The sequence below is a fragment of the Lagopus muta genome, chromosome 6 (assembly GCF_023343835.1).
Source record: "Lagopus muta isolate bLagMut1 chromosome 6, bLagMut1 primary, whole genome shotgun sequence".
Taxonomy (NCBI): Eukaryota; Metazoa; Chordata; class Aves; order Galliformes; family Phasianidae; genus Lagopus; species Lagopus muta.
Window position 1 is genome coordinate 17,040,253 of NC_064438.1, and position 20,520 is coordinate 17,060,772.

The window sequence follows — 20,520 nt, forward strand, 5'->3', positions numbered from 1 at the left end:
GGTTCTGGCCTACCCTCATTCTCGGATACACCTTTTTGTTAAGGACCTGTTACTATATAGAGCAATAGTAGTTGTGTGTCATAATTAAAAAAAAATGCTATTTGTATACTGTTCTGTAGCAATTAAGTCATCATAGAATCGTTTGAGCTGGGACTCTTAAAAGCCATCTGGTCCAACTCCTCTGCAATGAACGGCAACATCTACACTAGATCAGGTGCTCAGAGCCCCATTCAGCCTGACCTTCGATGTCTCCAGGGACGGGGCACCCATCACCTCTGCCAACCTGTGCCAGTGCTTCGATTGGACTTGGTTATTATCTTTTCTGCCTTGGTAGAGTGATCCAACAGTGATGAGAAAACTGACTAAAGGAAGGGGGGGATTTAGATTAGATGTCAGGGGGAAGTCTTTTACTGAGAGTGGTGAGCTGCTGGAACAGGGTGCCCAGAGAGATTGTGAATACCCTGAGGTGTTTAAGGCCAGATTGGATGGGGACCTGAGCAATCTAATCTAGTACTTGATATAGCAGTTGGCAATATTACCTGTGGGAGAGGGGTTGGAACTTGATGATGCTTGAGGTCCCTTCCAACTCAATCCATTCTATGATGAGAAACAGGTGATGTGTACCACACGCATGACTCTGGATGTGGGTGCTCATATTGCTGAAGGTGTTACTCTGCTAAAAGTATGGAGAAGCTGTGGAGCCTGAAACATTATAGTTGCTTCTATTGATAACTTTTAGCTTTTTAAGATTGATCACAGAAAAACTGGATGTCCTTTTTTTTTTTTTCCTTGATGAATTTCTTTCAGTTCATGAAAAAAATGTCATGGAAAAGGATAAAGACAAAGTGCTTTTTTCTCCCAACTTCTTTGTTTAGCTTATTTCTATTTATATAAATTAATTGCAGAAAAGAATAACAGGAAAAAGGAAGGGACAGAGAAGATGCAATGTGTACAGAAAAATACGTGACTGGCTATATAATGTATTCTTTATTTTTAGTGTTTATAATCTATGAAGCTATTGAACACCAAAATGCACGGTCAGGTAGCCTCCCTACTAGATCCTTGAGTGACAAGTTGGGATTTTTTGCCTTTTTGGCTTTGTTTTGGGGGTTTTCTGAGTGTAAGATCATCACAGGAATGTGTTAATTCCTTTCATTTTTCAGCCTGTTCTTTTTATTGCTATCGTTATCTTTGACTACACCACTGAAGAGCACTGGAGATGCGTGGCGGAGAAGCAGAAGGAAAATATGACCCATTTGTAATAAAAACCTTTTTTTTTTTTTCCATCCAAGTAAATGGTTAAGCTTCTCCAGAGGCTGAAGTAACATGGTTCCAGTGCATGATTTGTATGTTAACTGTATGTGTTCAGAATCCACTAAAGCATATCTACTTCTCTGTGTTCCAGAAAAATGAGATAGATGGATTGTTTGAATCCATTAGACAAACTCCAGCAGAGAAAGATGAAGCACCACTGTTGTCAACACTGCCACCTGCAGAGATCATTGCCAACTGAGTGGGAAGGATCCTGCCAGAATCTGAGACAGGAGCATAGACTTGGTAAGGTCTCATGTTGTTTTCTTGTTATTTTAAGTGGAATAATAAGTTCCTTCCCAATAAGTTTGGTCAAGTGGAAATGTTTTGTATCTCCTGAGAGGTGTCTAGTTCTGTCCCAGAGACTTTTTTATCTAAGGACAGCTTGGCATGGACTCTAACACGATGGCACACTGTGAATCACAGAATAGAACCATAGAATGGCTTGAGTTGGAGGGACCTCAAAGATCATCTAGTTCTAACGCCTACTGCTTGGTCAGGCACCAGGTCAGCCTGCCCAGGGCCCATCCAACCTCACTTTGAACACCTCCAAGTGATGGGTCAATCATAACTTCACTCGGCAGCCTGTTCCAGCACCTCATCACCCTCTCAGTGAAAATCTTCCCCAATGAATTGGAAGGTCAGCTCAGTTTCAAAATGAAGGTAAGTGCTGGGAAGTTTTGAGACCTGTGGATGAAAAATGGTGCATCAGCGTTTCCCTCTGCAACAAATCTCAGTAATTTACTGAGATAGAAATGTCACATTGTATGCTGGCACTTTATAAGTGCTGGAATTTTCCTGTATACAACACTTCTGTGCATGACAGTTGGAAGGAAGTTCCACTGAGGCATTTTAGGACTGAAATTTAAGCTGAATCTCATAACAAGAATTTATCAAAAGTACAACTGTCTATATTTTTAAACGCACTATTCAGGAAACAACAGATAATCATGCAGTCTGTTGGAAACATTAAGCTAGATTTTAAGCATTTAACTTTATAACCTTTGTATAATTCCTAGACTTTTATGTTGTCACTAATTATTTGCTAAAATGGTTGTCAGTAATAGATAGCTTTCTCAAACAGCATTAATTCAGCTTCACATGGACAGTGTATTTTCCTGCTTTGGATGTGAAGCTCTTTGGGTCGTGTTATATTGTGGGGGAGAGGGAGCCAGTGCTGCCAACTGGGAATCTTCAGTACAAAAACTATTAAGAGGTGATAAATCATTGGAGGCCCAGTGTGTGATTAAAAGCTGTGGCCACCAGCAGTGACCCATGGGGAAGAAGGTATCAGTGACAGAGAGCAGGGGGAGGTGTTTGGCATTCCTGTTTGGAGGCCTAACCAGGGCACTGGGGTCTGTTTATGTTTCTGTTCCACCGACTCCTGTGAAATGCCCTCTGTCTGTACAGGGAACACACATTGAGTTAGGGAAAGTTATCTTTGGTATTTCTTGAAATGTTAAGGCATGGGTACTTGAAGGTAACGTGTGAGGTGAATTACCTGTGACTCTGAAGTGAAAGCAAAACAGTTCAAGGTTCTGTGGCTCAACAGTCAGAATCAGTTATTGCAATTTTGGGTGAGCAGAATGCTGTACGTGTGACTCCTTTCCTCTGTATTAAGCACTTGTCCATTTAGGAAATGTACTTTTTTCTTGAATCAACCAGCATCTAATCTTGGGATCCACTTTTTCCTTTGCTTAGCAGAAGGCTTGGTGAAATAAGAGCCCCACAAAATATTGGAAAAATCGTTAGGATTTGGCCTGTTCTCTGGTAAGCAGCATTCAGAACAACAACAGTTTGGTTTTTTTTTTGCTGTCTGCAAGATAGCGCAGACATCATTTCTGTGTCAGCTCTTCACCAACAAACATTGTGCTACATGTTTATCAGAAAGTAAAGGTACAGTTCCAGTTGCAAAGTGCTTTGAAGGTAGAGCAGCAGTGATTGAAAAGACTTGGAAGGCAGAGGAGAGAGCAGGATGAATGAGACATACAAGCCATGTTGTGGTTGTAATCTGAGTTACCCTGGAAGAGAACTGTAGGTTCAGGATGGATGTGCTAAGTAGAAAAGATCACAAAGAAGGACTTGAAAAGAAAGTTTCAACAATCGAAAAATAAAAATGAGGTGTCTTTACAGGGTTTATTTTGGAAGAAGAGCTGCTGAAACTTTTTTTTTTTTTTTTTTAAATAAAGCTATGTTGTTTTGATGAATATATAGCTATAACTGTTAGAACAGAGACATCCTTTTCTCTCCTTTTATTCTGCTATGTCTCAACAACTGCCTTGTCTTGCTTTAAGGTATTGCAGGAATTCTTTTATGGGTATGTCTTATTATGATTGACAGCATCAAACACAGAACCCTTTAGAGTTCTAAAGTAGAATTCCCTTCATGCAAGAGATCTCATATCAAATAGATTTGAATTTGCATCTTTCTGTTCCTGGTAGGAAGAGGTTGGAGTAAGGTCTGACTGAGATTTTTTCATCTTGTGCTCTTTTTATTAGCTCAAATTAAATATTCTCTACAGTCAAAAATTCTGAACAAGCAAGAAGCTACTCACTCTAAACTGCTCAACTTTTCACAAGTACTAGGAATATTTAAAACATTTCTCAAATATTACAGGTAATCAGCTGTTATAATTGATGATGTTGAATGGTACAGAAATGAGAGACGTAATCACACCTTGTAAAGAAAGAACGTAACACAAGGAAGTTGATAACAGTATGGTGTGAAACGCTGATAAGGTCTCTTAGTTCAGAGACACGGTTACCAGATGTACAGTTCCAGATGTCAGGATTTCCTATTATATGCTACTTCCGGACAGGAGAAGTCAATTTCCACAGTAGGAGGATTATCCAACCTTGAATACGTCCATTAAAGTTGCACAGAAGTGCTTAGTTTAAGCCTCTGACCATCAATAGCATAAATGCTTTACTAGTTAAACTGTAAGGGAAGGGTTAATTCATTTGTCCAAGAGCTCTATAAGAAAGCCACCTACTGGTAATAATCAACACTAATGGGCAAATTAAATGACTGTAGAAAGTCCTTGGTAGAAGCGAGAACTTCAGATGCTCCTCCTAAGTTTTATTTTCTAGTCCCTTCACCAGCTTCATTGCTCTCCTATCTACGCCCTTGAGCAACTCAATATTCTTATAGCGAGGGGTCCAAAACAGTTTTTGAGTACTTGACATGGGGTCTCACCTCTACGAGGAGACAACTCATTCCCTGCTCCTGTTGACTGCACTGTTCGTGACACAAGCCAGGATGCCACTGATCTTCTTGGCCACCTGGACCCACTGCCAGCTCATCTTTAGCTGGCTGTTGACCAGCACCTCCAGGTTCTTTTCTGCTGGGCCAGCCGCTCCTCCCCAAGCATGTACTGATGTGGGGAGGGGGGGTTTGTGACCCTTGCTGGGTGTCATGTGATTGGACTTGGTCTGTCAACTTAGCCTGTTCAGATCCCTTTGAAGAACCTTCCTGCTCTCAAGCAGAACAGTGGTCTTTTCCAATTTGCTAACGTTTGCCAACTTACTGACAGGGTACTCAATTCCCTAATCCCGGTAATTGATAAAAATGTTAAAAAAAAAAGTGTCCTCAAGACTGAGACCTGGGTAATGCCCCTTATGAGCAACTTCCAACTGTGTTGACCTCCATTTGCTTTGATTCTTTAAGCCCATCTATCTATCCAGTTCTGCACAAAGTGAACTGTATACATGTCCACACCACAAGGAGACTGTTCTTCCAGGATAATACTGTGGGGAAACTGTCAAATACTTTACTGAATTCCAGGTAAGCAACATGCACGGGCTCCCTCATCTTCTTATTGTATCATATAAGCAATCTGTCTTTATAGAGCCTATATTTCACGTTACATCTTTGCTTCTTGTTTGTATGGATACAGGCTTTGTGCAAGTTAGTGTGCATCCTAGCTCATGGCTGAGGCAGGTTGCAAGCTGGTTGCTGAGGTGCTCCCCCTGTGATCTGTGTGCATGGATCATCTCCTTGTCGGGTGATATGGCAAAACCAACACTCCTGGAAAGAGTGGTTATTTATTTTTTTTACTCAGTAAAGCTTGAGTAATATAGACAACAGTGAATGGATTGAATGCAATATTGCTATGAAAGGTATCGTTCATACATTCTCAGCAGTGGTTCAATCTATTATTTTCCATTTCTGTCCAGGCTTCTGCTGGGAGCACACTGTGCACTTTTTAGATAGTTATCTGTGTCCACTTCAGAATTATTGGGTTTGGTTATTTATATACAATCTTTTTAAAACTCATTTGTTTTAAGACACAGCCTGTGCTTATGGTAAAGAGTCTTCTGGCTTTCCATGCTCCCTCTAGCAAAGTGACTCAGACTGATTATGGATAAACAGGCAACGGTGCTGTGAAAACCAGCTTTTTTGCAGGCCCAGAGGGTCAAATCAGTAGCCTGGAAATGCATTGGGGTCATCATACAGACAGGAGAGACCTTAACAATTACACTTAATTTGACTTACAATCAAACAGAAGTAGATGGTAAAGCAGGAAATGGTATCTTTAGGCATGACATGAAATAGTATTGCTGTCAACTTGAATAAGAAAATCTGACTTTTTTTTTATAGTGACCACATATTTAAGTAGCCTGTAGGGTCAAACAGCCTTTCCTACAGCCCTTTGATAGCTGGCCTGATAATGGCATATACACTATAAATATCCTGAATCAATAATTCTGTATCGCTGCTGAAAGCAGGCGTGTTCACATATCACAGCAGATGGGAAGAAAGCAAATAATATTTGTCTTGCCTTTCAAATTGATTTCCTGTTTTCAGTAAGCCAGAGTGTGTCCATATGTTAATCAGATTGCTAAGAAAGATAGCAGGGCTTGGGGCAGCAGACTTCCACTTGATCTACTGGGAAAAGGGGGGCAAGGAAGGGAGGAGGAAGTCCTCTATGGCCCTAGAATATCTGTGGCAGAAGCATTTACAAATGTTATACAATTGCCTGCGCTTCCCTGACTTCCCCTCAAAAGTACTGAGTGTTCTCTTTTCTTTCTTAGGGAGAAAATCTTCACAGTGCTCAGTAAGCTGCACAGTTGCACTTGTTTGCTGGGAATTCCTTAATTCATTTTTTCTTTCATCTTGGAGAAAAATTGGTGTGGTGAGGCATTTATAGTGTCCTGATTTTGGATAGAAAGACCTTAGGTCCTCAAGGGATACATGGACTGCAGCCCTTCTCTACTGTCTTCCTTCTCCCTTCCTCAGTGCCATGCTTTTCTCTGCACCTCCACACTTGCAATAGCATGACTATTTGAGCTGTGATATGCCCTACCGTAGAGCATGACGACTGTCTGCAATGACCCCCAAATGCTCTCTCAGGTTGCATTATTTTGTCTTAGGGACAGGATTTAGTGGGCTATATTGGTGGTAAGCGGACAGTTGAACTAGGTGATCTTAGAGGTCTTTTCCAATCTTAATGATTCAATGATTTTTCTCTTCAAATAGGAGGTTTTATTCAACTATAATGATAAATAGTTAGGAGGTCATTTGCATGCATGTAAACTCTAATCATTTTTATACAATTGAATGGAAGAACATGATGGAACAGTGGACATTCTTCCGTGGGAGGAATTTATGTACGTTCTGCAGTGTACAGTTTTATTCTGCTTTTACAGTCCTAGATTTATAAAACACTTCTGTCAATGTCAAGAAATTCCTGTGCTCAGGAAGCATTGAGGAAGCCCCAGTGCAGGGAGGACCAGAATTGGTCGTTCTAACGTTTTTGAAGTTAAAAGACAAAAACAGACGACCATCCCTTCCCGTAGTGGCTTCTATTATTAGAAAAGTAATTTTTTTTTGGAGAGGAAGGATGATTTTATGGAGCTGGAAGCCAGATGATTTCAGTTCTAATCCTGGTGTTGACACAGATTTTCCTGTGCGACCTCAGGAAAAATCTCTCACTGCATTCCAGTTTGCAATCAGTAATATACAGTGGTCATTCTTTGTTATCTCTGAGGAGCACTCTGCAGTTAATAATGCATGGTCACTGGACCAGCTTTGACACATGCATACGTGCTTAAAGACAGTGTTTGGTATCTAGTCTAGTACTTTTTTGTGTATTCTTAAAACAAGTTACTTGCTTAACTCTTTTGGAATTTGGCAAGTTTTATTTCCATCTCCATCAGCTTGTACCTTAATATCTTTCAAAGTTCTGTCATGTAGTAATATGCTGGCATAAAGTAAAAATGCTAGAAATGAAATGTTCCTCCAGTAAGAGAAGTAGGCAGATGTAAGTTAGGGAGACCTGTTAAAATGTTAAGGCACTTTGAATGTTTTTTTGTTATTTTTTTCCCCCCCAAATAAAACTTCAAGAACAGTCATGTTAAACGTTGTAATCACAGGATCGACTCCATCTGTTTGAGTGAATTGCTTTACAATGTAAATAAAGATCTTCTGGGGGCAAAGCAAGGGCATGTTCTCTACCTCTCTTCATGGATATTCCAGCTGAATACAGGACTGACTCTGTAATTTCAACTGTAAACAACAGGGCTCCCTGATCTAGTGAATGGCAGCCTTGCCCACTGCAGAGGGTTGGAGCTCCATGATCTTTAAGGTCCCTTCCAACCTAGGCTGTTCTATGACATTGTAAGTCCCCAAGAAACATTTTGAAGCAGGATCTTGCACTTTCTTAAATACATAATCAACTGATCTTATTTAAGACCCTTTCCAAACTTCAACTCCAACCTTGTGCTGTCTACTCCTTTCTTTCTGATCTTACTCAGAAAAAAGGTTTATTTCCCCATTGTTTTTGCCATTTTTTATTTTATATGTGCAATCTTCTCATCAGTACTATGTGTTTTAACACCTCTCCACTGCTTTCCACTTCCTTTCACCTGAGTAAGCAGTCCCCAGTACTGTTTCTGAGTATAGCTGTGTCTTCTGCCAACAATCAGTGGGAGCTAGGTAATCTGTGCTAATATTTGTATTTGTGTTCTCTGTGCACTGCAGATTACACCAGCTCAGCTGATCCACAGTATCCTGTGGGAATCAGATCCTTTTTCTCACTGCTCCTTTAGGTTGGCCATGGTTTTCTCTGAATTGTTTAGGTGTAACATTCTACAAAGGACAAATTTGCCTTTATAGTGTAAGGTAAATGTTTATAGTGGGGCTGGAGACAAGTGCAAGCTTCAATTCAGTAACAAGAGTTACTCCTCTTTTTGGAAACTTTTTTTGTGTGGAATTAATGAGCAAAGATTGGCATGCTTTGCAGCAGCTACTGTCAAAAAAGTAAGAGAAAAGCCAGAGGTGAAGTGACGCAGCCAAGGTCACGGAGCAGCTCGGTGCACGGACCAGAAGCAGAATACAGGTTGCCTGATACCAACTTCATGCACTGATTTTTCAGTTGCCAAATAACTAAAGTCTTTATCCAAACCCTTAGTCTGTAGTTGGACTGTGGGGAATGTGTCCTCTTTCCTTTAAAAGAGGGGGGAAAAAAAATATATATATATATATTTAAAAATTGGTATCAATGCTTTTTTTTGCTCCCTTCATTTGCTTGGAATCTTTTCGTCTGCACATCTGATCCTTTGTAGGCACAGGTACTGCAATTTGTATGCTGTTATCTCATCTATTTTCTAGAGCATGTGTAGCTGTTTTTGAAAGGGAATAAAAAGTAATCCAGTTAGACTTTAAATCCTTTCAGTAGGAACAATTATCTTGAGTGCTATGGCTTCTAACATTCATCACGCTAGAATAGGACACAAAGACTTCTATAAAAATATGACCATTTAGCTCAAGTGGTGCTCTGAGGACATAAGAATAGAAGCCTTCTATTGCACTGAATAATATTACGTTGCTAAAATATGACAAAGGGGTCTTGACTATGGCCATTAAAGATTGTGTGTAATAAAAGCACTCTGAAAAAGTTACCAAATACTACAAAGAGCTGTTTTGCTATTTACACCAGCAAATATTTTAGGTAGAGGGAAAAATTGTGAAGTGTTAGCTGTTAATCCTGAGTGAATGTAATAGATTCAATTATGTAATGTGACAATGAATTTGTTCTGTTTTGCCTTAGGTTAGAATTTAAGCTTTTCCTCTTCAGCTTTATTCAGATTGTTAAGTGGCTGCTGAGAAGCTGGAACTTTGTCAAGCAAACTTGGCTTTAAATTTTAAATTATTTTTAATCAATATGTGAAGAGGCCAAGCTCTGCCATATGTTGCTCACCATCCATTAGTTGGTAGCTGGTCATTAAACTCTCACTAAGGTTTCCTAACTGTGACTATTGTGGCGGTGTTGTGTTTTTTTTTTTTTTCCCCCCTCTTTGTAGAGTATGGGCAAAGGGGAGCATTTGTGGCAGATTGCCTTGAGGACAATAAAAACTCTCATGTAGTATGGTTGTTTGTTCAGACACAAACAATAGAGACATTTTGCTATTACCATTTGCCAGCTATCAAGGGGTTTTGAACCCCCTCCCCCTTGGTGCCTACAACTCAAAACAGATGCAAAATCTTTCTTTTCAGTCCCCTTGAAATGACCTGTGGTGGTGCAGTGTCATTTAGAGGAGAAATTATTGGAGTGAGAGTGGCTCATAACAATAGGGGCCTTGTGCCAGGCACATGACAGAGCAGTGAGGGGGCTGTTGGTGACTTTATTGGGGAGGAGAACGGCGATCTGGCAGGTGCTGCCATTGTTAAAGGTCTCCGCTCCTAGACAGTGGTCGCAGATGAGTTCATGTCATTTTATTCAAGCTCTTTACACTGACTTCAGTGATGTGACACTGGTCAAGTAGCCAACCCAGCTTTTCTGATCTCCTCAACATGGTCCCTTCTGTAACGTAACCTTTTATTGCTGAGATATGTCAACATGCTTCTAGGCCATATGGCTTCGAGCTAGAGTAACTTTTGTGCTCTCTGAAAAGGACATAATAACTTAATGTTTACTCTGCTAATACAGTCTTGGTCCTCACTACTGATCCTGGCATTATTCTGTGGAGATGTCATCCAGAAAACCAATTAAAGTGTATTGATACAAAATAGATCCATTGGTTCAATGCTGAATTTTACAACAACAGAGATTATTGCTTATGAGCTGAAAGCTCCCACCGACTAGAAGTGTGTGTTCCCTGTTTTTTTCTTTTTAATGCGCACAGCGATGCAGTGCTCTGGTGGCAGGACTGCAGACCAGCAAATGGGTGAAGAAGTTGACATTTTTTTGCACTCAAAGGAATAATGGGAGAGACATTAAGTAGAAAAAGTTAATGCATTAATACATTTGTTTCAATGTGTTTAATTTTACCCATGCTGTCCCTTTTTTCACAGCACCAGGCCACACTATAATAGCTACATCTGCTTCTGTTGTATGTATTGTTTAGTTCTATTTTTTTGGCTCAGAGAATAGAAACTGGTCTTTCTGTGGGGAAACAAAGAATTTGTTTTTGTAAATTGCCATTTTTTTCTGAATAAATCATGAAAAACTTGGCAGATTGAAGAGATCAGACATATGGAAATTGGCAATTTTTAGTCTGCTAAGGATAATTCAACGTGGATGTCATGCAGTCTAATGAGATACATGTTTGTGGTACAGGGGAGAGGCAGGGGGAGAGAAACTGAAGATGCTCAGAAAAGATAGATTTTTAGGTAGAATTCATTACTTGAGAGAGTTCTGAAGTGTTTTCAGAGCCTCTTAAAAGCCTGAATTTGGCAGTTCTCATCCAAACAGTGACTGTAAATCCAAAACTGAAAGCCAACTTATAAAATTCTACTTCAGAGGTGAGTGTTTGTTTTAAAAACAAAACAGAACAAAAACAATGTAGAAGAACATCCTTTTACAAATAGAGCTGATGTCTTGAAAGACAGAACAAAGTCTTGATCAAAATATGCAGAGAAATACTGACCGTGTGAAGGTATTTTCATTGCAAATATACACTATTACTATTAGACTATTTTGACTTTTTATTGTTGATACAAATAAAAAATAAAGCAATTCGCAAACAAGGGCCTTGGAAATTTGATAATGAAATGGGCCTTTGAATGTATTTTATATATACAATGTATTTATGAATTACTGTAATTACAATAGATATAGAGCCAAACCTTAAAAATAATTGACAGGGGTAAAGATGGAAAACAGAACTACGTAACTCTTGCTAGTGATAGAGATAAATCAAGAGCTGCAGACCTTTTGAAATATGAGCTCTCATAAAACACTGGTCATTTATATCTATTTTGCCAAAACCCTGAGAATACCAAACCTTGTTCTTTATTTTAAATGTGTAGCTGGAGATCTTTATGAAAGCTGTCAAAATCTTAGGATTAACAGCTGGGATGGAAAGGAAGTAGCTTCTAGACCAAAACCTGCAGGCAACAAGCTAAGAACATAATAATAAAAAAGACACGATGGTTAGGAATGTCTAATATCAGTGTAATGGGAAATGACTCAGGTATGTAACCAACCTGGCCAAATGGTCCACAACTAAACAAGCACCTCATTTCCACCAAAATAACAAGGAGGAAAGAAAAGTGAAGACAAATCTAAACAAGGGGGAGGGGAAAGGTATGCAGAGAAGGCTATGAATTGGGAAATGTGATCCCCTAAGAAAGTAACACTAAACTTCCCAAATTGCACTGTCCGTAATTCTTTGATCAGAGAAAGGGAGTCCTATCTCTGGGTGCACTGCTTGCTCACATTCTGACCTTTAAATGCAGTATACCTCTTTTCTTATCTACATTACATGTAGTAAAAAGGAAGAGATTACTGCCCAGATGTGGGGAGGTTTTCATTAGGTTCAGTAATGCACTCTGACCCTTTGGATGGCAGAGCCAAAAATACAAAAGGAAATGAGGGCACATGCACATACGGTTTGTGAAACTGAGCCAAATACTTCATAATTCTCCAGCTGAGTGACAGGAGCTTGTATGGTCGAAGAATCCTCTCACTTCAAATTGACGTCTCTTGCAGTCTGACAGAGCTGTGGAATGTGAATTTATGCTATTATATGAATAAGACTGTGTTAATAGAACTTCAAATTACCAAAACCAAGCTTTGGAGCTTAAAGAATTAGCAGGCTTGAGGTTGCCTGTTGAACATGAGTTGGCTCTGCTTGTGCAATAGGATGGAGACTCACCAGGGATAGATTCACATATATTTATTCATATGGAGAGTTCAGCGAAGGTTGTATGGCCAAATTTAAGCCTGACTTTTCAGGCTGTCTGAACTTCAAGAGACTGATTTTGCTGTCTCAGTGTTCTGTGTTTCTGTAAGCTACTTTGTAATCTCTTTGAAAGAAGGGAATTGTATAAATAAAACTTTTACCCATTGCATCCTGATATTACCACAGGCTCACTAGCATGGCTTGAACAATCCAGTTAGTTGCAGGTACTGGGTTTGATCTGAAGATCTAATCTGACCTATTCTCTAGCTCTGCCTGTCATAATCTTCTTCAACTAATGTTCTTCCATGTCAGGATTTTCTGAATGTTCTCAACATTATCTATAATCTACACAATGAGTAAAACATGTAATAAACTAAGCTTTATAACAAAGAACGCTACTCTTCCCATCATGTGTTTGGAAACTGGTCTTTCTGAGTTATTTTTCAGTGTCCACAGGCAGGATCAGATATGTCAGAGAGCATGGCAGCAGTTGAAGGTGAGTCTCGCCGGCACAAACACCCTTAAGTCATCCCCAGGGTTTGTCAATCTGTGAGTATTTTGATGGGACTCAGTTACTTCTCCTTATTTTTTAAAGTAGGAAGAAAAATTGAGGTAGAAGTAAGACCAAAGTGTACTGTTTGCTTTAAGGTATTACTTTTACAGGAATAATTATTTTAATTACGTTACCAGAACTTTTCTAAAAATACAGTTCAGTAGGCTTGATTATTGTAGGGAAATCCCTAATTTATTTATAAGACCATATTGGTTGTGGTCCTATGATGCTATTTGTCTCTTTTTTTTTCCTTCCTGTAGTGTCAAGTTCCACTGTTAAAACAATCTATTCATAGTCATGAGTATGTATTTTTTTGATTGATTGTAGAGTTTATGGAAAAGATAACGCCACTTGAATGATGTGATGCCTGATGTGACACTCTGGTGTGATGCTACATTTTATCTGGTGAGTATGACACACAGTAAAATTTAAATTGAAAAAATAAAACCTCATTGACTGTTAAAACTAACTCTTAAATTCTGGCTGTCATATAAATAGTACTAATTCCTTATCATTTTTCCAGGGTTTCTTCAGAGGCATTTGGAAGAAACAAGTGTATTCTTCCATTGCTCACATGCAGAGTAGTTCAGTTTCCTGTGAATTATCAGTAGGAGAGGTCAATATAGAGGCTGCTCTAAATGTACAAGGTCAACTCAAAAAAAAAAAAAAAAAAGATATTAACTTACAAGATACTTAAAAATCTGCACTGATTTTTTATTCTGAGGTATATTTTAGCCTCACCTACCTTTCTAGGACTGAAGAGAGAACTAACATATATTACAGTTTGTATATTGTTCAAGTTTGCATGTGCAAGTATTATATATATGTGCAGGTCATTCAGGACACCTAAGTTTATTTATCTGAAGTTCTTGTGCAATAAAATAAAATAAGAAATTAAATGAACTTTTTTCTTTTTTCTTCTACGAATTCATAGCTTGATAATAACTCTCTCAAGAAACTTTTGTTTAGGAGCTTGGCACAAGCAGCCTGAAAACCACTGCAATATAATTTTATCTATACTGTAAGAGAACATGATCAGAAACAAACATGCGAGCAATCTACACAGTATGGCCTAAGATGTTTGGGACAGGTTCCTAGAGAGCTTTATGCATATTCTTGATCTGCAGGAGTTAACAATGAAGAGGGTGTAATTTCATCCCGTCTTCTCCAGTCGAACTTTATTTTGTAGAGACACTCCAAGAAATAAAATATAATTTGATATTTTTGAGCTGGAAATGGTAAGCAGCAACATGCTGCCTTACTTTAATAAACAACCCAGACAGATTTCCACATCCTTTGAGCTTGTCAAAAACTGGCATCCTCTGAACTTGGCAGAGGCAGAGCAGTGCTGCCTAGGCACAAGGTGCTCCTTTCTGCAGCAGAAAGGATCTCTGTGAGAGACGATATCCGATAGAGCCCAAGAATACAGTAACTCAAGACTTGAGGTTGGATTTTGAAGATCTCACTGTGCTTAGAGCATGGTGTCAGCTCTAAGACAGATTCCCCAGTCCTCTGTGGCAAGATTAACAGTCCCATAGAGGTGTTTTGGAGCTGCTGCTTGTGTTGCCTCTGGTTCTCTCAACATGGATGTTTCCCCATGATGGAAGTGAAATGATTTGAGTTAAAACAAACAAATCAACAACAACAACAAAAAAACAGCCTAAGGAATAGCGTCCAAGGTCAGGCAGGACAGGTCTCTGAGCACCTGATGTAGTGTAGGTGTATCTGTTCATTGCAGGGCAGTTGGACCAGATAGCCTTTAAGGGTCCCTTCTGACTCAAATGATTCTATGATTTATTAAAGCAATGGATTGACTATTTTTAAAGTTTGTTTTTGTAACTGAGGGAGGAAGAACAGTGGCTCTTTTATTGTGGCAGGCTAACAGCCCTGGGAATACTCTGTTCCTCTCCCGCTTGGTACAGAGTACATGTGAAGAGATAATAACAGCGTGCACCGTATCATAGCTTTATGATCACCCATCAGCTTTGGGGAGTCTGTAGAATGAAAGGCCCCCAGACTGGACAAGGTTGAAAGGTTGAGGCTATAACCAGACTTTTTGTTCCTGAGATGGCCGGAGCCATTACTGAACAACAGACAACTGTGAATAGATGTTGGGCATCTTTGCTTTGCTGCTGCTCGCTTGTTCAAGGATACTCTTGTCCTCCTTCTGCCCCTTCTATATTTGACAAGTTTGCCTTCAGCAGATATGACAGGCACTGGTGGGGGTCACTGGCCCAATTCCACATTTCCACACTTGGCTTGCTCCAAGTTCACTGGCCTGAACTAATATCTCCAATGGAGGTCGTACTACTGAACATTATGAGTTTTTATATATTAAACATGCATTAGTGGTTCTACCCTGCTTATCTGACAGCTGTAGAAAAATAAAGAAAATTCAGTTTGAACTTTAAAAAGCAGGGCTTAATTTATGTCCAGTACTTTTGTTCCCCACTTTCTTTTTCATTTGCCAATTGCAAAGCTCAAGGGAGATAATAAAATGGAGGAGCTGCTACTTTATACTTCCACGTGCTTCCAAGTGCTTGTGCCTTACTGGGTGAGCTAAAGCTAAAACTAGGAAAAGAGTTTTCAGATGGAAATTTGATTAAACAATGCAATCATCTGTCCCACAATCTGTTTTTTTTATAAGGAAAGTATTTTTTTTTTTCCAGGGGGAATTTTCTTTCAGAGGGTTTTGTATGAAAAAGCAGACGTCATGAATACTGATGGGAAGGGCTCAGTGTTTTGTTATTTCTGTATAACAAAGACAAAACGCTTTAATAAAATCAGAAAACACAGATGTTACTTTAAGTATATTTTGCATCTTTTATTTATTTATTTTTTTTTTGAAAGTTGGGAACAATCCTTCCCTCAGACGGACAATAGCAGCTCATGACAGGCAAAATTAGCAGCTGGAAACTTTGCCAAAAACTTTTTACTTTGTTGTTATTGTTTGGGATTTTCTTAGATGGTGAAAGGCATGCTTGAAGGAAGAGGCATGTTTGAATTGAAAGCCCTTGCTTCTCATTTTCAGTATAGTGCGACTGGATTTCAGTTTTTATAAACAGTTCAAAATGGGAAAATGCTCAGCTCTGTGTTTAGAAATTGCCCTATTGTATTTTTCTCTTTAATGTCTGAGAACTTTAGAGGAAAGCTCTTGTGGTTTGATAATGTGTACTTCTCACACTGATTTCAAGATGTCACATTTTTACGGTGAAAATAATTAATCAAAGTTTCTGAATAGGAAAAGACAGCGTTTATCAGAAAGCTGGAGATGATACCTGGTCACTCAGACTCATGACTAAATAATGAACACAGTGAACTAATTTCGTTCCTGTTTGCTCGGTGATTTTGACAGCTGCCCTCAGAGAATGCCCAGGGCTGGGAGGGATTGTGGTAGGCCAACATAGAGCATGGGGCTTTTGGTTATATTCTCTTTCGTTCTTTCAGGATGTAAGCTCTTCAGAGGAAGGATTGCACCTCTGGACCCACGCTGTATATGAGAAATCTTGGGGAAAACTGAGAAAATTCATTCTCCAACACTGAAAGACAACATTACTATCAAAACAAATTGTTAGTATTTGTCTGGCTTCTTTTCTCCAAATCATCTGTGACTTTAAGCAAGTCATTCAGGTAAAAATGTCTTTTAAACATATGGCAGTGGAAGGGAACACTTTGAAATGATAACAATTTTATTGCAGAGTAAAATTGACGCAATCTAAATTCACATAAGTGTAAAAATTGAAGAAGAAATTATGCTGTAATTTCTGCCTTCATTCCTTTTCAAAAGGCAAAACCATGTTGTATTTTTATGTCAAACTGCCTCATGTGTAAATTTTTCCAAAGGAGGTACGTTAACTGAAAAGATGTAATTCAACAAAAAATAATAGATTTTATTTTGAATAAAATTCCCTGAAATACTTCATGATTTCAAGTGTTCAGTTGCTGGAGAAACATGTCATTTTTGACAATTATTGACCCAGGTTTGGTTCTATGAGGGGATTTGCTGCTTTAGTGTGGTTCTGTCCTTACTGATACTTGAATTCTTCCAGGATGGCCTGGAGCAGGGCTACTCAGTTATTGTTCACTTCATATCTTTTAATCAGTCCTCTAATCTGTTCAGAAACTTTGCATTTCATTCAGTGATTTTTAATTTTTTTCCCCTGGATTTTCTTCAACAAATTCACCTGGAGGTATAGAGAATGTTATGTTCACAAGGGATACCTATATGCATGTAAATGCTACTGCTACTTGGCTGTATTAGAGATTCTGTGCAGGAGAACCGAGTTGATGGGATTTTGCTTCTTTGGGTTATTTATCCAACCGCACTGCATGTTAGCTGTACAGTAGAGACCCTCAACCTGAATGAAAATGGTAGAACTAGCGAGCTGCTGTGATGCTCATATCATTAGCTGGAAAGCTGAATTTTCAAGGAACAGGCTGTTTTTATGGGGTTGTGGGAGAGTCTGCACTATTTTTGTCAACAACAGCAACAACAAAAAAAAGAATTCGGGGGGTGGCAGAGGGACAGGAGGAAGCTTCAATGGAAATGCAAGACAAGGAAAATAGTATTTTGCCTAGGAAAACATCTTGTATGCAGAAAGAATAGTATTAGCTACTGTGAGAAACGTGGTGCTGAGGTTTCTGGCCTTTCACAGAGTTTTTTAATAAGGACCATTCCCTATCACTTCCGTTTGGAAGCGTTACTGAGCGCTTGCAACTGCGCACGAGCAAATGGAGCAGAAGAGCCTAATTAAAGTTACAGAGATTTCTTTATAACAGCAAATGTTGTTTTAGCGATACAGTTACAAGTCACAAAGAAATCAGAGCAGACGCACCAAGTTTTGCACATTTTTGGCAAAGTAAGTGGGAAACTGTGTGCAGAAGTGAGGTCAACAGATGGGATGGAGGAAGAGAGGTGCAGGAGGGGAAGAAAACTACACACCCGTGTACAAAACCAAAAATGCCCCCCAAGTCTCAAAAACAATCAGACAAAGAGAACTGAAGAGATAAACCTTGGAAGAAACAGATTTTTTAAACAAAGTTTGCCAAGTAAGCAAACTTTTTTTTTTTTTTGGAAGGCAGATGCAAAGTGCCTTTTCAGTTCATTTTGGATAGAAATGAGTGAACACATGCTGGGCTTTAATAAATCTTGGCATAACTACAATAGGCAAACTCAGACCTGTGTTGGATTTTGGTGAATGTTACCAAGCCTTTTTGTGTTCTTCCTTCTCTTCTGCTTTGGAAAAAAAGTAAATCAGTGGTATACAGAACTGTATTTCCTTCATCCTGTATAAGGACAGAAACAGTGCAGGTATTCATAACATCTATGGAGTACCTACTATTTTGAAATCTACTATTTTCAGTTTGGGACTGGGAATCAGAATTCAGCAGTTCAAAAACTTACCCCTGTCTTGCTCGATGGCTCTTGGACAAAACTTAGTTAAGTTTACAACTTCAAAATTCACTTAGAGAGTGAACTAATACCTTACTCTCTTCTCTTAAGTTCATTCTCAGAGGTTCAGCTCCTAAATTTCATTCTTAAGTTCTTTCTTCAGCTGCCAATTAATCTAATTTTCACAAAGCCCAAGACGTAGAAACATCCTCTGTGAATCTTGGTTTTCCCTTTCATGAAACAAGATAGTCTGGTCACTGACACTTCATTTTACTTTTACTATTTTTGGTCATTTTTTTCTTTGCTTTAGAAAAGCATAGTGATATTTCATAACAAGTTTGCTTAACTATGTATTCCTGTCTCTGTGTTTGCTATCATCTCTTCTCACCCTCCCAGAACTGTGCTGTCTATTGCTTATTTTGATGATTTTATTTTTTAAAGACAGAGATCAGGAGTGAAAACTCAGCGCTGTCAAAACCAGTGAAAACAAATTCAGTCTTTAAAAGAATCAGGATTTTATCTCAAATCTCGTTGTTTGCCTAACACACTTGAATAAGTCATAATAATAATTGTTAACATGTATAATGCTCTGATTCCTGCCAAGTATTCTGAATAAAGACTTAATGCGTTTGGTAAATGTGGGGTTTGCTAGAATCAGGCTATTACAACTTCATCTAACAAGAACAGAATGCTCAGGGGGAATATTATCCTAACTGCGGATATGTTGACTTTGGTGAGCCTTATGACATATCACATATTTATAACAAGCCCTAAAGTTTCATCAAATACACACTTGGCAAATTCCTGCCAGTCCATTTTTCTGGGCTGCCATAACGTTTTTGGAGATATGTTTTAACACACAGAATATTTTTAACTTACGAATTTTACTCTTCCAGCAGTTGGATTTTGTACAAATCCTGTCGTACATGAATCAAAGCAATCGAGATCACAGACAGTGCAAACAGGGAATGTCTGACACATGAATCTTCCTTACTTAGAAGAAAAGGCTTGCAAAATTCTTGCTGTTGTACATGGATTTGCAGCTTATGGAAGCTGAAGGTAACACTGAAAGCCAGAGGAATTGCCTTAGTTGAAAAGAGTTTTTCTTCTGAGCTAAATCATAGAAACATTAAGTTTGGAAAGACCATGGAGATCATCTAGTCCAACCATTAGCCCGTGCCTGTGACTGCTCTAAGACCATGTACCTTGATGTCACATCTGCCCTTTTCTTGATCATCTCCAGGGATGTTGACTCTACCACCTCCCTGAACAGCCTGTTCCAGTGCCTCACCACTTATTCTGCTTTGTTGCATGGCTGTGGCTTAGCTTTTTCTTAATGATGTTTTCATACGAGATCATAATTTTCACTGTTCAATTACCTATGAATATTCATCTTTCGGAGTAACTTGGAACAACCATATGAATGTCTGTGGTCCCATTTGCTGGAGGTGAATGCTTTGATGTATCTGTAGATGCATGAAAACCATCTGCTTTTCCATGCACTGGGGCACAGACAGGATATACTCCAAAATGCAACGTATTTTTCCACCTCCACAATCCCTTGAAAGCTCTGTGAAATTCATGTCTGGGGAAACTATTTTGTTAACGTGTGCTGTAAACTTACCAGTGTGAACCTATGTTGTGGAAAGTCCAGTCTTCTCACAGCCAGTGCAGGTAACTGAACATCCTTAACTTTGTTACTGTGGTTTAAATTTATCTTGAGCCTTTGTTTCTGTATGGTATGGAGGGCACCAAACCATACATGTGATGTCTGGTATAAAACAGAACGTATCCTTCAATCAGGATAACATTAAGACTTTCACGAGAACTGAGAGGAAAAATATTTCTCATTCTCTCCCTGTTCTGAAGCTGTCGATGTGCACATGTGATCAGTGGGCATCCATGTGTGAAATGATTACTTGTGGAGGAGAAAGGGTGAAATTATAAATAATTTGAAAGCTGTTTGAGGACTAGAAACAGAAAGTCAGATGAGAGTTTAGAGACCTGCTTTTTTTCTTTTTCCAATTTCTTTTCATAAATAACATTTTGCAGGAAGAAAAGTACCTCTAGTATGTCTTGGGTACCCATATTAGACCATGAGTAGGCTCTTGCCCCTTGTAGATTTCCTGCTGCAATCT

The 20,520-nt window shown here is 39.0% G+C and overlaps 1 protein-coding gene across 4 annotated transcripts in view; it reads left to right on the top strand.

The window, feature by feature from the left end:
* Nucleotides 1-20,520, top strand: part of SMIM38 (small integral membrane protein 38) — a 369,920-nt gene that overhangs the window by 56,823 nt on the left and 292,577 nt on the right. For 2 of the 4 annotated variants that reach the window (XR_007377998.1, XR_007377999.1), the window contains exons 1-2: nucleotides 3,770-13,395; nucleotides 16,438-16,620. The gene's annotated coding sequence lies outside the window, so the exon portion shown is untranslated. Of the gene's footprint in view, nucleotides 1-1,405; nucleotides 1,558-1,811; nucleotides 3,082-3,769; nucleotides 13,396-16,437; nucleotides 16,621-20,520 lie in introns of those variants that run through there. The other 2 variants (XM_048950255.1, XR_007378000.1) reach the window with 2 other exon arrangements.